General features: G+C 44.5%; 1 long non-coding RNA gene across 2 annotated transcripts in view; it reads left to right on the top strand.

Moving 5' to 3' along the window:
- LOC123348908 overlaps nucleotides 1-24,198 on the top strand; it is a 199,858-nt gene that overhangs the window by 150,957 nt on the left and 24,703 nt on the right. For both annotated transcript variants that reach the window (XR_006573280.1, XR_006573279.1), the window contains exon 3: nucleotides 14,559-14,649. This is a non-coding gene — a long non-coding RNA (uncharacterized LOC123348908). The remainder of the gene's footprint in view (nucleotides 1-14,558; nucleotides 14,650-24,198) is intronic.

The raw sequence follows: 24,198 nt of genomic DNA, 5'->3' as shown, positions 1-24,198 counted from the left end.
TTTCAGTGGCACTCACACTGCCCGGGTCCTGGCCACTGGTCCGGGGGCTCTGCATTTTAATTTAATTTTAAATGAAGTTTCTTAAACATTTTAAAACCTTATTTACTTTACATTCAATAGTTTAGTTATATATTATAGACATAGAAAGAGACCTTCTAAAAACGTTAAAATGTATTACTGGCACGCGAAACCTTAAATCAGTGTTTCCCAAACTTGCGACGCCGGGGCCTAGCGGGCCGGGCCAGTTTGTTTACCTGCCCCCTCTGCAGGTCCGGCCGATCGCGGCTCCCACTGGCCGTGATTTGCTGCTCCAGGCCAATGGGAGCTGGCTGCCGCTTCCAGCAGCTCCCATTGGCCTGGAGCAGCGAACCACGGCCAGTGGGAGCCGCGATCGGCCGGACCTGCGGAGGGGCTTTCCCTACACAAGCGGCGTCCTGCCTTAAATCATAGTGAATAAATGAAGATTCGGCACACCACTTCTGAAAGGCTGCTGACCCCTGTTTTAGACCAATAGAACTAAAGTGGCCTCTAATTTCAGTTATCACGTGGAGGAAGGTCCACCTCATCATGGGCTGCAAAGAGTTCCTTGGGAAATGGCAGCATTTTGCTTTGCTTTTCAAATTGACTCAGGATGCTCATGTTTGTATAGTTTAGGGGTTTTTTGTTTTTGTTTTTTTTTAAAACATCCTCTCCATTAAATTCCAAGATGACTTACCCTATAGCCAGCCAGGCAGGCTGCAGAACACGACACAGAGCATGAATCTGCCTGGTCACGGTGGTAGCATTTTCATGAGTCATTAATGATTAATGAATGTTGGTGCTTCCTCACAAGATTAATAATCCCATGTCTCAATGAGGAAAGATATATTAGAAGCTTCTCAGGGACACCTGTCAGCAGATGCCCAGATCCCAGGGAGATGGGTGACCTTATAAAAACCTAGATGGATGGATAAGTCAGGGGCAGTCTGTCCATATGTGTCCTGTGCATCACTGAGCACAATGTCATCACTTAAATAATATTATAATTCCAAATTTATTGATAGGGAAACTGGGGCATGGAAGTTAAATGACTTGCCTGGAAGACTCAAAGTAAGTTGTTGTCTGTCTCTCTGTCAGTCCTATATTGTAGGCACCTACTATCTTTGTATATAAGTGTGTAAATGGCTCTACGTTCCCCAGAGGGCCAGCACCAACCTCATCTACATTTCCCACAGGCAAGGCAGTGCCAATGTACCTCAGATGGGCGACCTGTGTGACGTGGCAGTGATGACCCACGCATCGTGCAGGGGGACGTGGTCAGGAAATGCATCGTTAGGGCCCCCTCTGAGCAGGATGTCGCCACTTACCTCAGCGACTCCCTGAAGGCTGAGTTCAGGAGACCTGTCCTCTCTCTGGTGTCGTGCCCACAATGCCTCAAGACACCTAGAAAAGAGGATTGGCTGCTGCTTGAAGTGGTGCGAGGAGCTGGGAATACTGGTGCCGTGCATAAAGACCCTGAACTACACCATCATCACCCCGACCACCAGAACAATGCTGGACAGGACTCTGAAAGACGCCATCTGCTGCCAGTATGCCAAGAACCTCAAGCGGAAGCCCGGACCAGGGCAAGGTGTTTGAGGTGTCCAGCAAGTGGGATGCGAGCAACCACTTCCTCCCTGGGTGCAGCTTCACCAGCTTTGCTGACTGGTGGTTCGTCCACCGGGCCCGACTCAACTGCATTCCCCTCAATGGAACCATCTGCCATGGCAATCGGGACAAGCGCTGCAGGAAGTGTGGCTATGCTAATAAGACCCTGCCTCACATCCTGTGTGGATGCAAACACCACTCTGGAGCCTGGTGGCACAGCCACAATGCCATCCAGAGCCAGCTGGTGAAAGCCATCCTGCTGTCCCTGGGGAAGATCACCATTGACTCTGCCATCCCCGGGACAGACAGCCGACTGCGACCCGACATCGTCATGATGGATGCACAAAAGAAGAAGGTCCTCATGGTAGATATCACAGTGCCATTTGAAAATAAATCACCGGCCTTCCACGAGGCCCAAGCACGGAAGGTGTTGAAGTACACCCCACTAGCTGACACCCTGGGAGCCCAGGGCTACAAAGTCCAGATACACGCCCTGATCGTGGGAGCCCTGGGCTCATGGGACCCCCACAACAAGCCAGTACTGAGAGCATGCAGAGTTGGTCGATGCTACGCCCGGCTCATGAGACAGCTCATAGTGTCCGACACCGTCAGGTGGTCCAGAGACATGTATACGGAACATTTCACAGGACACCATCAATTCCAGATTGAGCAATCGAGACCGCTGACCATGGAAATAACCCACTTCCTTCCCTGACAAACCAAGGGACTCACCCCACCGATGTACTTATTCGTGACACTGATACTGACTTGGAGTCTTAATACATTCCATGGGTGGCGTACCCGAGCCCACTTATCCACTGATGCTTTAAAAACTCCCGCACCCCAATCTGGGTCTATGCTGGTTATGTGATAAGTATGTACCTCATGATCCTTGTAACTGATACCTGTAATCTCTCATAACTCAAGCCTGACCCCAGATGTACAATACCTTCCCTCTTAACTTGTGTATATTTAATTTTAAACATTAGTTTTCCTAGTTCTGTGCTTAGCTCATAGAGGAACATAAAAATTGCCAGACTGGAATCAGACCCAACATCCACCCAGTCCTATATCCTGTTTCTGACCAGAGCCAGATGCATCAGAGGAAGAAGCAAAACCCCCACATTGTACAGGTGTGGCACAATCTGCCTCTCCCCACCCCAATAGTTCTCATCTTAATCTATAAAATCAGAGATTGGTCTGAACTTTGAAGCATGCACCTGAATCTCCCTCCCAAAAATTTTGATACCAGTAACTATTATAACTCTGGATATTCTTGTTATCCTTATAAGTGTTCAATCCTGTTCTGATTCTTGCTAAATTCTCAATCTCGATGACTTCCTGTGCTAGTGAGTTCCACAATGTAACAATATGTTATGTAAAAAGTATTTGCTTTTCATCCATTTTGAACTTTTGCACCTTTTAATTTTGTTGAATGTCCCCTTGTCCTTGTATAATAATTGGAGATATACCAATCTCCTAGAACTGGAAGGGACCTTGAAAGGTCATTGAGTCCAGCCCCCTGCCTTTACTAGCAGGACCAATTTTTGCCCCAGATCCCTAAGTGGCCCCTTCAAGGATTGAACTCACAGCGCTGGGTTTAGCAGGCCAATGCTCAAACCACTGAGCTATCCCTCCCCCATCCTTATACCATGAGACAGAGTGAACAGAAGCTCCCAATCTCACGTCTCTCTACTGCTCAGTGTTTTATATCCCCTTGCGTTATGGTGGCCCCTCTTATTTGTCTCCTTTCTAAAGTAAACAATCCCAGTCTTTCCAATCTCTTTTATAGACATTTTCCCAGGCCTTGATCATTCTTGTGGCCCTTCTCTGCATCGCTCTAATTCTGCAATGTCCTTTTAGAGATGGGTTGACCATTTGTGTGAGGATGCACCAATGATTGGTGAGATGACATTATAACATAACCCTACAGGACAATCACCCCAAACCTTAGATAAACTTATGCTCATTTAATTATGTGGTGGGGATCAAGGTAGAGGAAGGCTGCAAGATGAAGGAAGGAAGTGTTGTGGCATAGGTTCTGCCATAGAAACCAGGAGCCCTTGGGTTAATTCCCCACTCTGCCAAAAGCATCCTATTCCAACTTGGGCAAGTCACCATGGTCTGATTTCAGAGATGCTGAGCACCAGCAGCTCCCATTGTCTTCAGGGCATTGTCTTGTGTCCAGGAAAATCAAAGTCTGGGTCTGATCTTTGAAACAGGGATACTAATGCTGCCCTCTCTGTGAGGATTAAATTCATTACTGTTTGTGAGGTGCTCATGTATGGGGTGTGTGTGTGTGTAGGGGCCATAGATGTGTACCTAGACAGACAGTCACAACATGGTTAATGTGGGGAAAATGCTCTTTCCTGTAATTCATTGTCTCCCAACATGTAGTAGACCTTCTGTGGCAACAAGGAGCATTATGATCTCTTCCACTGGAGCCTTGCTGGTAAGTACAAAGTAGTGGTAGGGCTACACAAGTATAATGATATTTAATTATAATTAATTATACCGGCTCATCCCTTCCCTCAGACAAAAGCCCTGAGAGGGGAGCAGAGATCCCTTCTCCACTGCCTCACCTCTGGTGGTGGTGTCACTGACAGCTCTGCGTAGTGCACATAAGATGGGGGTTCTCATTTTGCATGGATGTGTACCTGATGATGGCAAGGACAAGGCAGCAGGGAATACAGGCTTAGAAACCATTGCTCCATTTGCTTTATGGAGTTTCCTGACCACTTTTGGTTTGGATGTGAGACATTTGGGATGGGGAGGAGCAGGGGTGTGTGGCCTCTCAACGTGGCTGATTCTGTGAATCCATGTGGAAGGGAATGCCCAGATGTGCAGAAGCAAAAGGGGGTCATGTTGGTGGTGGAGGGGCCGTGCTGATCCTCTGGCTCCTCCCTCTTGGTGTGTAGCAATTTTATTTATTATTTAATGATCCCCAATTAACACTCTGTGGTTTGGCAGGGTCTTGTCTCACAAATCAGGCCCAGAGTTATTATCGTTAATTAGGGAACCCTGCTGGTCACAAGAACAACACCCACACATAGGAAAAACCTTTGGAATTTGCAACAGTTTTATTAACACAGTTAGTAAAAGTACAACCCCTCCAACCCAGACAAGTAGGTTGATATAATACAGAATTGTTTGTGCATCCGGCATCAGGATAATCATATATTCACACCATCCTTGTGGAGACCTAGAACCAGCGACAGAGATGGTGGTCCAAAACAGTCCTATCCTATCTCTGGCATGCCAAAAGATCCCAGCGGCTTAGGCTGTGGTTAGCCCTGTTATAGGGCTCAAAAGCTGCTGTGAATATAAATATTCCTAAAGATGTCCAGCCTAAACTTCCTCAGCCTAATACTGTTGGGGGCTCTCTTCTTATAGGTTAGTATGTTAATTAACTCAAACTTATTAGCATATACATCCATTGGTGGTCATGGCAATCTTGCAGTTGAAAATCTGCAATGTTCCTATTCTAACAAACCCAAACTGGCATGAATTGGTATTTGGCAGTTACCTGTCAGCTGTGTAGTCCTACTTGTTTATCACACCATTCTGTCTTGTGCTATCTTGTGACTTAAGATCACTCCTGGTTAACTTATGCTAAGTGCTAAGCTATTAACTTACAGGCTTGGCCCTGCAGGTTTCTTGCATTACTGCCTTATACCTATATCTGATCAACTAACCTATGCTTATAGCTAACAACTTCCTATGCTTGTAGGCTACACTCTCCCCTGGCAGTACTGCTCCAGCAAAAGCCATGGATCAGCCCCCTCCCTTGGCAGCTCAAGAGGTTGCTTAGTTTTAGGGAGTTAATGCTGCCTGAGGTGAAACAGGAGGGGGAGAAAGATCTTGCATGCATAGGGCATCTTTCAGCCTAAAAGATCCTGAAGCACTTCACGCATTTTGATACCGAGGACAAGTCACAAGGAGATGCAACAGTCTCTGGAGTGAAATGTGGCAGCTGCTTAACAGCGCACAGCAAGATGACACAAGAAATTTAGGACAGGCGGTGGTTAGGAATAGCATATACACCTCAAAGTGCAAGGGGCCACATGCTTAGGGATGCAGTATGTGATTTCCCAGGGCTGTCTCCAGGCACCAGCGCAGCAAGCTGGTGCTTGGGGTGGCCCATGGAAGGGGGCGGCACGTCCGGATCTTCGCTGGCGGGTCCCTTAGTCCCTCTCGGAGGGAAGGACTTGCCGCCAAATTGCTGCTGAACAATGAAGCGGTGGTGGTAGAGCTGCTGTCGGTTGTCTTTTTTTAAAATTTTTTTTTAGTGAGGGGAGGGCCGCTTGAGGCGGCAAAAACGCTGGAGCTGGCCCTGTGATTACCTCAAGGGAAAAGTGGCTAGATGTCAGACTTAACATTTCAAGGATTCAGAAAAATGCCACAGGATCTTGGTTTGGTGTTTCACCATAAAGACAGGTCATCATTCCTAGCTAGGACCAGACTGTACACTGACTGAAAGGGAAGAGTACCACCTTCTGAGTCACAAATATCACTTTTTGCAGCACCTATGTTCCTCTAAGGTCTCCCTTTCAAATAATTTCCTAACTCAACGCTGCGTAGCCTGTGATAGATAACACGATCCCATCCAAAGATAGAGGAATTGCAGGCATAAGAGAAAAATAATTTGTGTATCATGTGTGGTGGGGTGATGACTCACCGGCATGGCACTTCCTACTGGTTGTCCAGGGAATTAGCTCTTTTGCAGCTCTGGAGCACCCTCTGCCGACTGATGTCTCGCCTGCCGCTGGCCCCATGTCCCCAGCAGTAACCCACAATCTGGGCCTCCCCCCAGGGGAATTCCCTATCCCCACCTTGCCTCAGTGGCTACTGCCAGTCTCCATCTAGCCCCCACTCACTAGGGCAGACTGCAGTCTGTAACCCACTCATCATCAGCAAGGGGGGGTTGGACCAGTTGCTTTTGCCTATTCCTGGGCTGCTCCTCTGCAGCCCTAGTACCCTTTTTGTGGGCCCTTAACTCGGCCTGCAGCCTGGGGCTTAGCTAAGCTGGAGCTCCCCAGCACCCTCTGCCCTTCCCCAGCACTGCTCCACCCTAGGTACCCTCCTCAACTTCCCAGGCAGCCAGGTCCTTCTCTCTTTCAAGAGGCTAGAGAGAGTCTGTTTGTCCTTCTGGCCCACCACCCTCCTGTAAGGGCCAGCTGGGCCCTGATTGCACTGGCTGCAGCTGTGGCTGCTTTCCCAATCAGCCCAGCTTTCCCCCTGCCACAGCCCTCTCCCAGGGCTGTTTTAAGCCCTTCAGGGCAGGAGCGGGATAACCACCCCGCTACACATGTCATATAAACCATTTATTTCCCTTGCTGTGGTATGCAAACTTTAAATCCAATCACAGAGTGGGTTTATTTTTAAAGTCATCAAGAGAGAGCTAGAGCTGAAATGAACCGATGGCAGAAACTTTCCTCTGATTAGTCTGAGTTCTGAGGTCCCTATGTGGTGTTGCTGCTGTTAGGAATTAGAGAGAATGCAGGTGTTCTGTGCCTTTAGGGCTCAGCACAAAGTGAGGAATTCTGGGTTTTGCATGGGAATGGAGCTATAACAACGTGTATGTGCAGAGGCCATTGTCTAGAGTAGCCGTTAAAGCTGTCAGCAAGCAGCCACATAGGCACCTCCTGTGTTCAAGATATGTGGGTTTAGAAAGGTTTGTTTTTAACCACTACGGCCTGTAGGTCTCCATAGGGCACCCTCTGAGCTTGCAGGTTGGCTGCCTCTGAAAACAAAACAGTAATGAATATAATTATGGATAAGTTCCAGCTTCCTGTATGTACTGAGAAGCAGAGCTTCATCAGTACAGAATTTTGATTTCATTGACTTGCACTGATATCCCAGTTGGAGATGGGTGAATGAGAGTCCCTGCTCCAATGTGCTAACCATCTGACTAGACAAGTCCTCACAAATAGCTGCAACAAACAGTTGGGCAGAGAGTAACAAAAATAATATAATTTTTTAGCACTGACAGTGTGTTCAGTTCTTAGGCAATCAACAGCATTAAAGACTGCTTTGTCTGCAAGAATATTTGGTGAGGTGGCAAACTTGAAGCATCTGTTGCAGAATGTTTGTGGCAAACAGATACTGAATTTGTAATTATGAGTATGCATGCTGAAAGTGTAGTTATAAGAGTGAACATTCATCCAATCAAGGAACAGACATATATCACATGACCTGCATACCCAATTTAAACTGTTTGTGAATGAGCTACAGATTGAGAATTCGACTCAGGAAATATTTGAGTAATTAATTGTAAATACCAAATAATCCAAGAAAACTGAGATCTGTTTGTGTGAAAACAGAGGAAAATGAATAATTAGAATTGGGTGGGAAACGGTTCTCCCATCTTGCAAATGGTTTCAAGAATTCACTTTTTCCCCCCATCTGAAATCAGAAATGAAATGTCAAAATCTCAGAAAAATCTTATTTTTTTACCATTTTGGGTCAATGGAAAGTTTTGTTCAGATAATTTTGAAATGATTCATTTTGATTTTGATTTTTAACCTCTTTTTAGTCTAATTAGTTTACATTTCAAAATAAAAAAGATGTTCCAAACTGGAAAATCAGAATTTTTCATTTCAAAAATATCAAAATGAAACATTTAGACAATTTCAGAACTTTTTTTCTCTGCTTTTTTGAGTCAGGGCGTTCATCAAACCTGGTTCTGTTTCTCAAACAGTTTCGGTTTTGACAGATGAACATTTTTCAGCAAAAGAACAATTTGTCAAAAAGTTCCAACCAACTCTAAAATTAGTAATTATTAATTCTCTTCTCCTCTAGAGCTCAGTTTCTGATATCTAATATTAGAAATGTTCAGTGTAATGTAGTCTTTATAGCAGCATAAATTCACAGAGCTCATTTCATCTGCAGGATCCCAAAGTGTCTTATATAAACTGTAGCCAGCAATCTTAATTGGCCAGCATTTTTAGACCAGTATCATAGGCACAGATCTTTGTAGTCAGGGGCCAGATTTTAAAATGTATTTAAGTGCCTAAAGATGCAAATAGGTCCCTAGTGGAATGTTCAAAAATAGATTTCAATGAGAGTTAGTGCCTTGGTGGTTTCCAAAGTTGCACTAGGCACTTATCTGCATCTTATAAATCTGGCCCTAGATTGCTGGTTGCGGGCTTTGCAGATGCAAACTGGTAATTCACAGATTGGAGGAATGGTAAATAATGAAGAGGACAGGTCACTGCTACAGAGTGACCTGCATCGCTTGGTAAACTGGATGCAAGCAAACAGTGACCATTTTAATAGGCCAAAGGTAAGGTCGACATCTAGGGCCAAAGAATGTTGGCCATGCTTACAGGATGGGGAACTCTCTCCTGAGAAGCAGTGGCTCTGAAAAAGATTTGGGAGCCATGGTGGATAATCAGCTGAATATGAACTCCCACTGCGATGCTGTGGCCAAAAGGGCTAATGGAATCCTGGCCTGTATACACGGGAATGTTGAGTAGGGGGTTATACTACCAGTATTTGGCTCTGGTGTGACCACCACAGGAATACTTTCTCCAGTTCTGGTGTCCACAATTGAAGACAGATGTTGGAAAAATTAGGAGATGGTTCAGAGAAGAGCTACGAGATTAAAGGATTGAGAAACATGCTTTACCGTGAAAGACTTGAGGATCTCAATCTGTTTAGTTTAACAAAGCGAAGGTTAAAGAGTGAGTTGATCACAGTCTGAGTGTTGCTGTGAGGAATTTAAATTTGATAATAGAGGGCTTTTCAGCCTAGCAGGAAAAGGTATAGCAAGATTCAATGGCTAGACGCTGAAGCCAGACAAATTTGGACTAGAAATAAAGCATACATGTTTAACATTGAAGGAAATTAACCATTGATACAACTTACTAAAAGCTGTGGGGATTCTCCATCACTGGAATTTTTTCAGTGAAGACTGGATGTTTTTCCAAAAATATCTGCTGTAGTTCAAACAGGAATTCGTTCAGGGAAATCCTATGTTGTGCAGGAAGTCAGACTAGATTATCACAGTCTATGAATTAGATATCCAGCTATTAATATTTACCAATAATGAACTGAAGCACACGTTTCAGAGAGCACAAAACAGGGCCTATAGAAGTAAAGGCCTAGGTACACAAGAATAGTCAGAGCCAGGCCTAGGTTGTGTGGGGCCCTGCGCGAAAATAGATAGCAGAGGGCTCAGACAGTTGCATACAACCTGCTTTGCATAGCTGAGGGTGGGACCATATGGCAGGTGGATGGATCATGAACTGATTAGGAGTATTCTGAGGGAAGAATCTGGTTGGATAGAATTACATGGAGGTGGCAGAGAATGGTTTTGTCTGCAAGAATGGGTCTTAAGGATTCATCTCCACAGTTTGTTTTTGAAGGGCTGGGGTGGTAGAGGCTCCTTAAGTGATTACCGTGAAGGGGGTCTGATGATGTGGGTTCCTGCTGGGTCCTGTGAGGCTGCATGCTTGGAACATGCAAAGAGTTGAACTTGGGAATCATTTCACGCACTGCTGAAATCCAGCGGCCTCTGGCATAGAAAGCAGGAGCTGTGTAACAGCCCACAGCAAAACTTCAGAGGTGATCAAGACAAGAGGTGAAAAAGGACGTCCTTTTCTGTTGAAACTGCTGGCAAAGGTGCAGTAAAGTATGATCTCATTCCAAGTTATAGGTTTGCTGCTGCCAACCTTTTTCTTTTTTAAAATTTCCAAAATGAAAAGTATAACAAGGGTGAAAGATAAAGCCTAAAATCCATTAAAATCTTTTTATTCTGTGGACTTTTAAAATACCATCTCACCTTGGTATTATTTCAGCTCTTAGAGGCTAAGCTGAATTCTAATTTTGCTCCAGTAGCTTTGGTAACTAGATCCACCTTTCAGGGTCTTATCACTTGGAAGATTTCTTTTAATTCATCCAGGTTTCATTTTTAATCTCTCTCTCTCTCTGACTTCAAGCAATTTAGCCTTTTTTAGATACCTAATTACCCAACCTGCTTTAGATAATCTTATGGTCCATGTGTGTGCGCTTTTACATTACAGCTGTGATTGCAAAATTGAATCTCCGATCCCTCTGCAACGATCCATGGGAGAGTGTGGGTAATTAGTCTCTAACGAATACAAATTTGGAAACATCTGTGCAAATTTCAGCTTAGGAAACAGAACTGGGGAGCAAGTTTGAGTAAATGAGACAGTAAGAAAAGCAGCACTCCAGGCAAATATTTCAGTTACATTAGTCTGCTCGAGGAAATTAAATCAGAGGAAACTGGACCCTGTCTCCCCCCTCCAACTCGATTTCTGCTTCCTGTTACAGAGAAAAATAAGTGGAGATAATACTGTTTTTAAGATCTTTATGATGCATAGGAATATCAATGGGATTTGAGGGTGCTCCAAACCGTGAATGATCAGGGCCTAAATTGGGGAGATGGGTGGTGGCATTTTAACAAGAGCTGCACAGGATGCCATAGTTCAGGCTCTGATTGTCCCAGACTGACACCTCTGAGAGAGCATGCTCAGCACTTACAGGAAGAGAGTGTCTCACAGCAGTGTGCAGCAGCCCAACCCAACCCAACCCACTCTGGTTAACTTTGGGAGTAGCACCGAGCTGCTCCGTTGAGAGCTGCTTCCATCTCTCCTGAGCCAGAAGGTAGGCAGTCTTCTGAGCCAGAAGGTAGACCCCATTAAATCTCATTTTGTAATTAACGTGATTCCCACATAAAAGAAAATGACAGTGCTAAATCATAAGTAACCTGACTTATCACAACTGTCACTAGCAGTGTGTCTCACTGCTTCACCTTCTGTAGAACTGTGAAAGAGGTGACTATTGTCCCAGTGCAAGCTTCCATGGCTCTGCCCTTTCTTGTTTGGGGGTCCAGTCTGCAGAGGCAGCTCAGGATTGTGCTTCTGACAAAAAGTCTCTGATTTTTTTCTGGTGCCACTTTGGGCCCACAATTAACCTTGGGTGCAATTTGTGTTCCTTAGATATCTCTGTGCCTGCAGACTGGTGTGTGTGTGTGTGTGTGTGTCAGTCAGCTAGTAAGATGTCGAAGGGCTATGAATTTTGTTTGTATTTAATTGCAGATACAAAATTAGCAATCAGCTAGCGGCTATTTGAAAAATAAGGGCCTATGGTTCAGAGTTTGCAGTTCAATATTTGAATCCACTGGAAATCAGGAGACTTAAATAGAAGTTAGCCTACAACAATTCCTTTTTTTAATTAGTTTAAACTCCCCTTAAAACAGCTTTGGAAGTCTCCTGTTTTCCCATGTATACACATATGAGCTCCATTTCTAGTGTCTTAATGGAAAGAAGACTCCTGTTGATTTCAGAGGGCTTTGGATCAAGCCTGACACATTGGTGGCTCCCTAGGGGCCCAGCTGAGGAAAGCTCTTAAGAATGTGCTTAATATTAAACACTTGCTTAAATCCAATTGAAATTGGTGGAATTTAATCAGGTACTTCAATTAGGGTGACCAGATGTCCTGATATTATTGGGACCATCTCAATATTGGGAGCTTTGTCTTATATAAGACCCTATTTCCCCTCCCACCCATCCCAATTTTTCACGCTTGTGTTCTGGTCAACCTAGCTTCAGTGCTTTCCTGAATCAGGTTCTTGGAGACAGTGTTCTTCTTTTAAAATTTGGTTTAGGACACTTTGAAAATACATTTAGAGATGTACCCTTATTTGCAATTTGGGATGAGTCATGGATTCTTGGATTTTTAAGGCCAAAGGAACCACTATGGTAATCTAGTCTGACCTTCTGCATAGGGCAGAGAACCTCACCCAATAATTCCTGTTTCAAGACAATATCTCGTGGCTGAGCTAGAGCAAATTTGTAGGAATATTAGACTATTGTTTGTATTACACTGTATCTATCTTTCATAAACTGCAATCCTTCGCTACTGGGGTTTAAACTCTTTAGAGCATGTGGAACAACACTTAGCCCTGGTCTACACTATGAGCTTAGGTCGAATTTAGCAGCGTTAGATTGATTTAACCCTGCACCTGTCCACATGACAAAGCCATTTTTGTCGACTTAAAGGGCTCTTAAAATCGATTTCTGTATTCCTCCCTGACGAGGGGATTAGCGCTGAAATTGACCCTGCTGGGTCGAATTTGGGGTAGTGTGGATGCAATTTGATGGTATTGGCCTCTGGGAACTATCCCAGAGTGCTCCATTGTGACCGCTCTGGACAGCACTCTCAACTCAGATGCACTGGCCAGGTAGACAGGAAAAGCCCTATGAACTTTTGAATGAGCTCCAGCATGGACTGAATGGGAGGTTCTGCATCTGATCACTGTATGGTGAGATGAATCCGTGCTATCTGAACGCCATTCTAAAAGACGAAATGCTGGAATATTTGAAAAAATCTCCAAGGGTATGAAGGACAGAGGTTATAACAGGGACCCACAGCAGTGCCGCGTGAAACCTAGGGAGCTCAGGCAAGCCTACCAAAGAACCAGAGAGGCAAACGGCCGCTCTGGGTCAGAGCCCCAGACATGCCGCTTCTATGATGAGCTGCATGCCATTCTAGGCGGTGCCCCTACAACTACCCCACCCTTGTGCTTCCCTCCTCCCCAACCCCTTCTGTGCTACCTTGGCAGTTATCCCCCCATTTGTGTGATGGATTAATAACAAATGCATGAATTTGAAACAACAATGACTTTATTGCTTCTGCAAGCGGAGATCAAAGGGGGGAGGGGAGGGCGGCTGGCTTACAGGGAAGTAGAGTGAACCAAGGAGGCAGGTTTTCCTCAAGGAGAAACAAACAGAACTTTCACACCTTAGCCTGGCCAGTCATGAAACTGGTTTTCAAAGCTTCTCTGATGCACAGTGCACACTGCTGTGCTCTTCTAACCGCCCTGGTGTCTGGCTGCGCGTAATCAGCGGCCAGGTGATTTGCCTCAACCTCCCACCCCACCATAATGTCTCCTCCTTACTCTCACAGATATTGTGGAGCACACAGCAAGCAATAATAACGATGGGAATATTGGTTTCACTGAGGTCTAACCGAGTCAGTAAACTGCGCCAGCGAGCTTTTAAACGTCCAAAGGCACATTCTACCACCATTATGCACTTGCTCAGCCTGTAGTTGAACTGCTCCTTACTATTGTCTAGGCTTCTTGAGGCATGGGAGCAAGGGGTAGGCTGGGGTAGATGCGACTGTGCGGTGCTGCCGACTGGGAGAGCAGCCTGAGGCAGAAGCCTCCAGCTGGCATGATATTCCAGGCAGGACCGAATCTCCATTAGACAAAACTTAAAGAAGAGAATGACCTGGAGTCATTCCCATTTTTGTCCAGACACCCCTGACCGACCTCACCTAGGCTGGCCAGGAGCACCTATGTCTGCCCAGGCACCCCTGACCAACCTAACCGAGGTTGGCCAGGAGCACCCACGGGATGACAACGAGGGTTAGCAATCGTATTGCACCATTTGCCATCTGCGAGGCAAGGCAAGGGGATGTTGCTGTGTAGCACTGCAGTACCGCGTCTACCAGCAGCACCCAGGAGACATACGGTGACAGTGAGCTGAGCTGGCTCCATGCTTGCTGTGGTATGTCATCTGCACGGGTAACCCAGGAAAAAAGGTGAGAAACGATTTTTTGCCGTTGCTTTCACGGAGGGAGGGAAGGAGGGGGGCCTGACGACATGTACCCAGAACCACCCACGACAATGTTTTTGCCCCATCAGGCTTTGGGAGTTCAACCCAGAATTCCAATGGGCAGTGGAGACTGTGGGAACTGTGGGATAGCTACCACAGTGCAACGCTCCAAAAGTCGATGCTAGCCTCGGTACTGTGGACACACATCGCCGACTTAATGTGCTTAGTGGGGACGCGCACAATTGACTGTATCAAATTGATTTCTAAAAAATCGACTTCTATTAAATCAACCTAATTTCATAGTGTAGACATACCCTTAGTCACCAGTGCAATTCGTTTCCCCAGTTCTTCAGTACAGAACGTGATCTGACATCCCTAGCAGACCTCACTTCAGCAGAGAGTGCAGAGGAAGGATAGAGGTGTTTAGAGAAGGCAGGTGAGTTATTGCTTCATTTTTCCTTATTACACCACCATGGAAAAAAAAACTACAGAGAATAGGACATCCCCTCCTCTATCAAATAGACAGCAAGTAATAGAAGAAAGATGTTTGTTTTCTGGTCCCTCTAACCAGAGACAAAGGGTTTATAGCTGATTTTTGTTGCTATGTAGCATGGTTAGACCAAATGAGCAAAATTGAGTTTATAGTCACTTGTCAGAAAGGGGTAAATTATCTGTTCCTTTTTAGCAAGTGTCACCACCCCATTCTTCCTGCCATCTGACTTCCTTTCCCTTTCTGGTGGTGGTGCTGGGGCTAGAGGAAGCCCAGTGATGTGAGCCTGACGACTTTGTCTTTCTAAGGTGTGAGAGGGAGACTATAGAAATGGCAAATGCAAAACAACACTCAGCAGCCCAAGATCACAAGCATTGCTAAACCCATGTAGTTTGCAAGCAGAACTTGAGTTAGCATCATGGCAAAGCAACTGCAGAACCAGTGGGGTTGAAAGCAAGCGTGTGTGAAAAGCCTGGGTTGTTGCCAGTGCTCTCTTGCCAAGTTATTTGGGAAACAGGTCCCAAGCTACACAAGAAATGCAGCTCAGCACTAACAACACTAATAATAATACTCCGCACTTTCTTTAGAGTTGAGGAGAATGAGGCACAGAGAGGTTAAACAATTTGCCTACAGTTACATTAATTAACATGGAAGTCACATTAATTATTACAAAATTAGATGAGCTTTGATCCAATGCTCCTTTAAGGCAATGGAAAAACTCATTGAATTAATGGGATTTGAATCATGCCCTTATGGAGATGAAGCTCATATCTCCCTATCCTTATTTCTTGAATAGCCCCCATTTCCCCATTACCACTCTTCTGATCTGAGTCAGATTGATTTGTGTGTGGACCGAAGGGGGCTTGGGCTCCAACCTGAGTCAGAGTCCAGACTTAGTGTGCAGTGTGGACATACCCTAGATCAGTGGTTCTCAAAGCCGGTCTGCCGCTTGTTCAGGGAAAGCCCCTGGTGGGCAGGGCCAGTGTGTTTACCTCCGTGTCCGCAGGTTCGGCCGATCGTGGCTCCCACTGGCCACGGTTCACCACTCCAGGCCAATGGGGGCTGCGGGAAGAGTGGCCAGCACATCCCTCAGCCCGTACCACTTCCCGCAGCCCCCATTGGCCTGGAGTGGCGAACCACGGCCAGTGGAAGCTGCGATCGGCTGAACCTGTGGACGCAGCAGGTAAACACACTGGCCTGGTCCACAAGGGGCTTTCCGTGAACAAGCAGCGGACAGGCTTTGAGAACCACTGAACCAGATGGACACGTACTAGATGGACATGTTGAGCCACACTAGCTTTTCTTGGCTATAATGTGCTTGTAGCCTATTTGACCATATGTTGTGCAGTGATTGTAAGTCTCCATAGTAAAGACCCAAGGAAAGCAAGAAGTTTCCCAAATGAAAAGTTTGATTTTTTGATGTTTCCCAATTAAAACAAACTGCAGGTCTGATGTGCCAGCTTCCTAATCACCAGTGATAATGAATCCATAACCTCTAATGAGATGAGGGTATCACTGTCAGTAAGCAGCACAGACTAAATTGTGGTTCCTTTTTTAGTGAATTTACTTTGGCAGCTCTGAAAGCTGGAGACTGTTTGTTTTTTATCCAAGGTCAGGCAGGAGCAGTAAAAATTCCCCTGCGCTTCCTTACCTTAGTTCTTGAAGGTCTGTATTAAAGCTGGACAGAAAATGTTTTTCCTGTCTCCTAAAAATTTTCAAGATGCTGAAAAAATGTTGTACTTTTAAAAACATTTTTTACTTTAAATCTACTAACATTTTGAAATAATTTTTCATTTCAACTTGAAAAACAGAAACTCTTTAGTCTGAAAAGCTCAGAATGGAACATTTCAACAATTTCAAAACTTTTTTTCCCCCCAAAAATATTTTGAGTTGGGAGAGTCGTTGCAATTGAGACAATTTCATGAACAGTTTCAGTTTTAACAAATTGGTATTTTTCAGCAAAAAAATGGTTTTTAAAATATTTCTGCCCAGTTCCAGTCATCATTGAGATCCATTCTCAAGGGGAGACGAGTAATGTACTATCAGGGCTTTCTGTGATTCATCCATCTTTGGCCGCCTTGCTGTGATTATCAATAATGGCTCCAATTATCATGAACCATGTATCTGTTTGGTTTTGGTTTGGTTGGTTCATTTTTTTGCTTGCTGCATGTGGAAACCTATTCAGTGGGACCTGAACTGAGCCAGCCACTCGTTTCACGATGGCAGCCTGGACGGCCGTCAGATAACTGCCTTTCTATCACTACCGACCTAGCCTGTAGTCAGACCATTGAGCTAGAGATTAAAAGTTCTGTATCCTGCAGCAGTTCTCCTGGCCGCTCTCAAGATCGAGCCGTACTCAGTATCCTAAAATAATTCTGTTTGCTGAAGGAACAAACGTGGTTAGGGCTTTTTTACAGAAGTGATGTGATTTGGTTTGTTTTTGTGCAGTCTGCTTATTTCAGGGTATTATGTATTATGGGGCTGCTGTTTCTCCTCCTCCTTTACCTTCTTCTTTTATTTGTCAGAGATACCCAGTGAGCTCAAGAAGCACCTCTAGATATTGTATACGTTTAAATAAATAAATTATATACTGTTTACAGGTCCCCGCATAGAGTGCCAAGGAAGAGCAGAGGGGTTTTAAGATAATGCATGCAAGCAGGATATACAAAAACAATGAGGAGTCTGGTGGCACCTGAAAGACTAACAGATTTATTTGGGCATAAGCTTTCATGGGTAAAAAAAAGAAGTGGGTTTTTTACCCACAAAAGCTTATGCCCAAATAAACCTGTTAGTCTTTAAGGTGCCACCGGACTCCTCGTTGTTTTTGTGGATACAGACTAACACGGCTACCCCTGATACTTGACACCATGGAGGATATAGATGACAGCCCAGTGATTTATTTCTGTAAGTCCCATAGTGAGGGAAGCCATGGAAAGCTGCAAATGATGTGTCAAATGGGATATATTTACCTAATGATAATGCAAAGCACATAGACATATATAGGAGAGGTGGGAACTGGGATGTTAATGCTGAGATCCAGGGAACAGATAAATTAGTATTTGGGCACAATTTCTCAGGCCTTCACCCTTCCCCTAGAAAACATGGTAGCAGCCTCCTGGAAGGTAGCACTTGATGAGGTTGTACTGAAGGCAGCATCTCTTATTTTGGGTCACATTCCTGGCTGGAGTAGAGATACCATGGGAAAAGTGGTGTTATGTAGAAAAGATGGGACCAAGATGTGGCCACTCAGGGAGAGAGGGAGGCGAGAATGGCATATCCCTCTCTCCTATTTCTCCCCCCATCTTTCTCCCTGCCCCCCCCTCCCAAAAAAAAAGACATGGACCATGCAGTACTTGGATGCTTGGGAATGGTCCATTCTAATACAAGAAGGAGCTGCTGGTTTTCTTCTGCCACTCACTGATTTTTGTCCCTGCGCTGGCATCATTTATGTTAACAGCAACTGGAATATGGGTGTCTGGCAGGATGAAAGGCAGGCCATGGAGGGTTTATTTTCTCCCTCGTGTACAATTATCATCTCTTTGCAAATGTTTGCAAGTAAAAATAAATAAATAAATGCTGAAACGAATCCTAGATATCATCTCCAATTAGATTAAGACCCTGACTTATGGAATAATAAATATTCTAACCACAGCTGTACAGCCTCACAATCATTTTAAGATTGATTTTAGCCTAAGGCCCTGGAAAAGTGACTTCAACAAAACTTAAAGAGATTAAGTCTGATTATTAAGTGAAAATGCTTTTCTAAAAGCTCTTCTAGACACATGAGCAGCTTCGCAGCACTGTTAAAAAACCCTGCATTTCTTCCCCAACTGAAACGGGACATGGAGGCCTCTGTTGCAATGGTGGTGACTAGTGGGGCAGAAGGGGAGAGTGCTCCAACACCCTTGCAGGTACATGCATGCAAAGTGGAGTGCCAGCAGGGCCAGATCTTGAATACTTTGCAAGCCCTAGCTTGCAGGTACAATTGGGCTGTCTGCTGAATAAACTATATGTGTGTATTTATATAGGAAGCTTATAGTGCATTTGACCTGGGACCATCAGTTCTACATCACAGGCCTCTACCACCTGATCAAGAGGAATAGCTGTTGCGAGTAGCAGGTTCTTCCCCCGCCATGGACTAGCCACTATATTGGGACATGATGCACTTAATTCGTGCTCTGTCTAGTTGTACATGAGACAAATGTTGTAATCACAGGATCAATATATAATTAGATTACATACAAAAGATCACATTATAGTTGAGAAGTCAAGCACTGAGAAGTTAGGAAATACCAGAATTAAGCTTGCTGAGCTAGCTAAAGCTTCTCAACAAAACAGCAGCAAGATTTTTTTTTTTTAAAAACACAGCAAACACCTGATATGGAAAATTTCACCCGAACAGTTAAAGTTTGGCAAATTTACAAGCAACTGAAAACAGGGTCTTATAGCAAGATGCGTCAGTCAACCTTGACTATAGGCACCACTATCTGTGCCACCTAAAGTAACGTATACTTGTTTTTCTTCATTAGTTACCAATCACATATCCGCTCATACCTTGCTGGAGTGTCATGTGGCTGTTTAAAGGATGTTATGATTCTGCATATTGTGGGCAATCTCCCTGTTTGTCTGCTGGAGGAGCAGTGCTGGGACTCAGCTCCAAACGACTGCTCCAGAGTGAGCATCATGCTGCTCTCTTGCATGGTGACTTGGGCTGAGATTCCCAAAAGGGCTTTACTCCGGCCCAGGTCTGTTCCTTTTGATATCAGTCAGAGTTTTAACCACCACGCAGAGTTAGGCTGATGCTGACAGCTCTTGCAAATTCCACCGCCACCCCCCAATCCTACAAGTGTACATATGTTATACTCATGAGCAGTCCCACTGAGCAAGTGCTGCCAGGACTGAGGACTTAGATTTGTTCTTTCTTTACAGCTTTTATTTAAAATAAAAGGAAGCCAGGCTGCAAAGGCCTTGTTTTCCTCAGTGCATCGGGATAATATAACACTCAATAAGCCCTGCCCCTTTAACATTTTGGCTTTTTACATTCCTAAATGATTTTGTTTTCCCTCTGAAAACAAGTCAGTGGAATAGGTGATGATATTTATAATGCTGGCCATCCAGTTCCAGCTGCCTGCTAATATATTTTGGAGGCCTCCCATGACAAGATGTCATGCAGAATTTATATTCCAGGGAACATTTTACCTGCAACTAAAGCAATGGCTAATAAGTCAAAGACTGAAATGGAAATGTTACAGGGAAATCATTCTTCTTTTTAGCATTTCTAAATTTTAAAATCTGACCCCCTCCCACTGCACATTTCATGCACCATGACTACCTTCATTCATGCTTTTCAGTGTGTCGCCTCTGTAATTCAGACTGGCTTTCAATATCATTCACCTCCTGTCTGCTAACTTAATAAAATAACAGAAGCCGAGTCCATAAGTAACAATTAACAGTTTTCTTAATCCATCCTACTGGGATGGTACCCCTGGGGTACAACCTGAAACTGGGGTACCGCTATGCCCCCTTACCTCTCCTGCCTGGGCTGTCTCTCACAAAGCTATGCCAGTGACAAACAGCAAACCCCTCTAGGCACTGTGGTCACTCTGCCATCCACATGTGAAGATCCACACTCAGCAAAATTGCATGAAGGCTCTCCAATCCAAGCCACTCATGAATTAAACAGAGAGGCACCAGCCAATCACCCCATTCCCCAGCCTTGCATCCCAGAAATATACTGTCTTACACTGCTCAAGACTCCCATGGACAGTGCAAGCTCATTAATTAGTCCGCCACTCCAACGAAGGGTAGTGGATGTGCAACAGCCCTTGTGAACCTGAGCTAAGATTCTCTAAGCACTTCAGCCAAAACCACACTGTTTTAGGTAAAAAAATAAAATGGGTATATTAACTACAGAAAGATAGATGTTCAGTGATTATAGGTAGTAGGCATAGAGATGAAAGTTGGTTACGTAAGAAATAAAAATTAAATCAAGTCTAAATTCTACAGTCTACGCAAGATTTGAATCAAGCAGTTTCTCACTCTAATACAGGGATTGGCAACGTTTGTCACTTGGCCCATCAGGGAAATCTGCTGGTGGGCCGGGACGGTTTGTTTACCTGCAGCGTCCTCAGGTTCAGATGATCGCAGCTCCCACTGGCCGTGATTCGCTGTTCCAGGCCAATGGGGGCTGCTACCCGCTGCTTCCTGCAGCCCCCATTGGCCTGGAATGGTGAACCGCGGCCAGTGGAAGCTGCAATTGTCTGAACATGAGGACGCTGCAGGTAAACAAACCATCCCGGCCCACCAGCGGATTTCCCTGATGGGCCACGTGCCAAATGTTGCTGATACCTGCTCTAATAGATGTTACAGGCAGTTTACAGTTCTTATTACAGAGGCTGGTCCCAGGTTGGGAAGAGGATCCAATCTCCACAGTTCAAAGTGTTTTCCAAACAATCTTCCTGGTGTTGAGCTGTGGGAGGAGAGAGGCCATGGTGATATCACTGTCCCTCTTTTATACTTTCCTCCAGCTGCTAGAAAGAGCCTTGCTGTGTCACGAGTTAGGTAGCCCTCACTAAGTATCTGCCCTCTCTGAGGGGTCTCCGGGAGAGTGGATTCTTCTTGATGGGCTATCAACACATGACTGGCTGGTCCTGATGTAAATCTGTCTTGTCAGTTGCTCCATTGTTGCCACTGAAAGTCTGGCTGTGGGCATCTCCCAACCTCACAACGTATTTCAGTAACATACACATAGCAAAACTTCATAACTTCACATACAATGACAGTACACACAATTCAACAGGATAGTAACGGTCAACAGATCAAGACGCCTTAAATGATACTCCACAAGGCATACTTTGTATAAAACACATTCTACTCATATCACAGTGGTGAATCTGGGGGTTCCAGTGTGCTTCTTTGAGGTACAGAGTGTCACACCTATACATGCATATTGTAATCACCAGACCTTTTGTATCCAGCTACTCACTCACCTAAATCTTCTTATTAAATCCCACAGTGCAGCCAAAAGACTTCCCCTGGAACTTAACGTACTCAAAGTTGTTGGAAGGCAGCCTTGTGGTTAAGGCACTGCCCTGGGGTACTAGAAGTCACGGACTTCTTGTGTGAACTTGGGCATGTCACTTAATTGCTCTGGTTCCTTGTCTGTAAAATACAGACAATACTTCTCTACTCTTGTTGTGAGGGTAAATTAATTAGTGTTTGTGAGGAGATGGGATATTGTGGTGATGGGAGAGAGACATATAAAGGCCTACAGAATATCCTCCTCCACTAGAAAGTAATATGATCTAGGGCTGGAAAACAGGACCTCTCTTTAGCTCTAATCACAGCTCTGAGACTTTCCTATGGCTTTTGGCAAATTACTAAACTTCTCTGCGCCTAGAGTTTCTCCGTCTGTGAAATGGATATATTAACCTACTGGCGTTCCAGGTGTGTTTATAAGCAACGATTAGTTCATGTCTGTAGAGTGCATTGAGAGCGAAGTGTTTTTATTTCTGACCTGCAGAGTAGTTAAGAATCTCATGTGATTTTTTGCTCCAAAGCACGGTGTGCTCTGGTATTAGAGAGGAGTTACAGAATGCAGAGTAGCATTTGAAAGCTGTTATTATTAAATTAATGCAGATGGCTGTTGCATCGCACTCGAGCAGGAACAGAGCCCAAGCAGAGAGAGAGAGAGAGAGACAGCGTGTGTGTGTATGCATATGCTTTTTTATTCATTTCCCAGCATGCTCTTATATACAAGATGGTGGCTAATTGATTAATCAAATCAACACAGCTGCAGCTGTAACCCATAGGGTAATTATCCTACACACCTGTATCCTATTTACAATTAGCTGGCCAATGAGAACAAGCCCAAGGCCAGTCCTTCACACACAACTCCCAGCATAATCAGCTCAGTATCTCACATTCTAATCCCACATCTCCCCCCTCTATTCAAAATAAAGAAGAGGGAAAGGAAAAGAGGATAAAAAACATTCACAAAACATTTCCAATTTATAACAACATAACACCACAATCTATCTTAGTCTTGTCCAAGAAGTTTAAATTATCATAATAAATATTATGGTGAAAAACTAAAAAACAATAATGTTTAAAACAGATAGGTGCAGGTCCTCAGCTGGTGTAAAATAACACCAGCTGAGGATCTGCCTCAGAGCCTTCAAATAAAATCACAATACACGACCACTAAATAATCTGTTCACAAGCCAAAAATTAAAACCTATATAACCATGCAATCATTAACATATAACCGCAAAAACACCAAACAAACAAAGACAAAATACAACAAACAAGTGATGTGAATTTTACAGGATTCCCCCCTCTCTGTTTTACCAAAGCATTCCTCAGATGTCAGGCGATCAAACTGACACTGAGGATGGGGGGGATATTCCCCCTTCTCTGTTAAAAACACATCACTTAACAACAACAACAACAATTCTGGCCAGAAGACATCACAAGACAAAACAAAAAACACAAAACATAACTCTTAATAATAATAATTGCATGGTACACTAAACACAAAATTTCTTGAGCAAGTGATAGAATTATAAAAACTAAAAAGCAGTTATAGCTTTAACTCTCCAATATAGCTTCTCTAACACAATTTTCAAAACAACATCTTGAGAAGCACAAATAAAGACAGTAAACAAATTGGACATTCTGTAGTGAATGTGTCATAAGAATAAAATCTGTGAGGCAATTTCTATAAAAAACATCACATACTGATTTAAAGGCAGCTGCAAAGCAGTCTGAGTTAACTCCCAAGTCTTAAAAATTTAAAAACAAAACAAAAAACCTTTCCATTTAGCAACACTGTTCTCTTATTAAAACTGAGTTCTTATATATTTTAACATGCACTCAATGGCACAGAGATAGTGTTTTCTTTAGAAGGAAAGGCAGCTGTTCATGCTTGAAGAGAAATCCTACTAAAGTTCTGCAGCTGCCTGAGAGACCTTGATCTTCTCCACCCCCGCCTCCAGCTTGATTTCAAAGTTCCAAGCTCCTCCTTGTTTCACAGCATGGAGTCTAGAGGACTCTGGTAATTGTAGGGGAAGTAACAATCCCACATGATGGTCTCCCGGGCAGTCTTAAGGATCTCAACACTTGCTGTGCTCAATGTCCTGGAAATCAACATCATTAACTGGTAAGACCTGGTCTCCCTCCTGCAGCCTGCCCCGCTCCGCGATGCATATCTTCCGCTTCCACAGCGGTTTCCATGGCAACTGCTCTGCCCTTTCTGCGACTTATAGCCGCTCTTCCCTGGGCTCAGCCTCCCTTTTAACTGCTCTGCCCTTCTTTCGCGACTTATAGCCGCCCTTCTTCTCCGCGACTTATAGCCGCCGCTTATCTCTGCGACTTATAGCCGCCCTTCTTCTCTGCGACTTATAGCCGCTCTTCCCTGGGCTCCCTTTTCAGACGCCCTGCAGCTTGCCGCTCACCACTGAGTTCAGGTGCGCCTCCTTTCTTTTTGGGACTTCC

The sequence above is a fragment of the Mauremys mutica genome, chromosome 13, assembly GCF_020497125.1.
Source record: "Mauremys mutica isolate MM-2020 ecotype Southern chromosome 13, ASM2049712v1, whole genome shotgun sequence".
Classification (NCBI taxonomy): domain Eukaryota; kingdom Metazoa; phylum Chordata; order Testudines; family Geoemydidae; genus Mauremys; species Mauremys mutica.
This window is presented reverse-complemented; position numbering and strand designations above follow the sequence as displayed.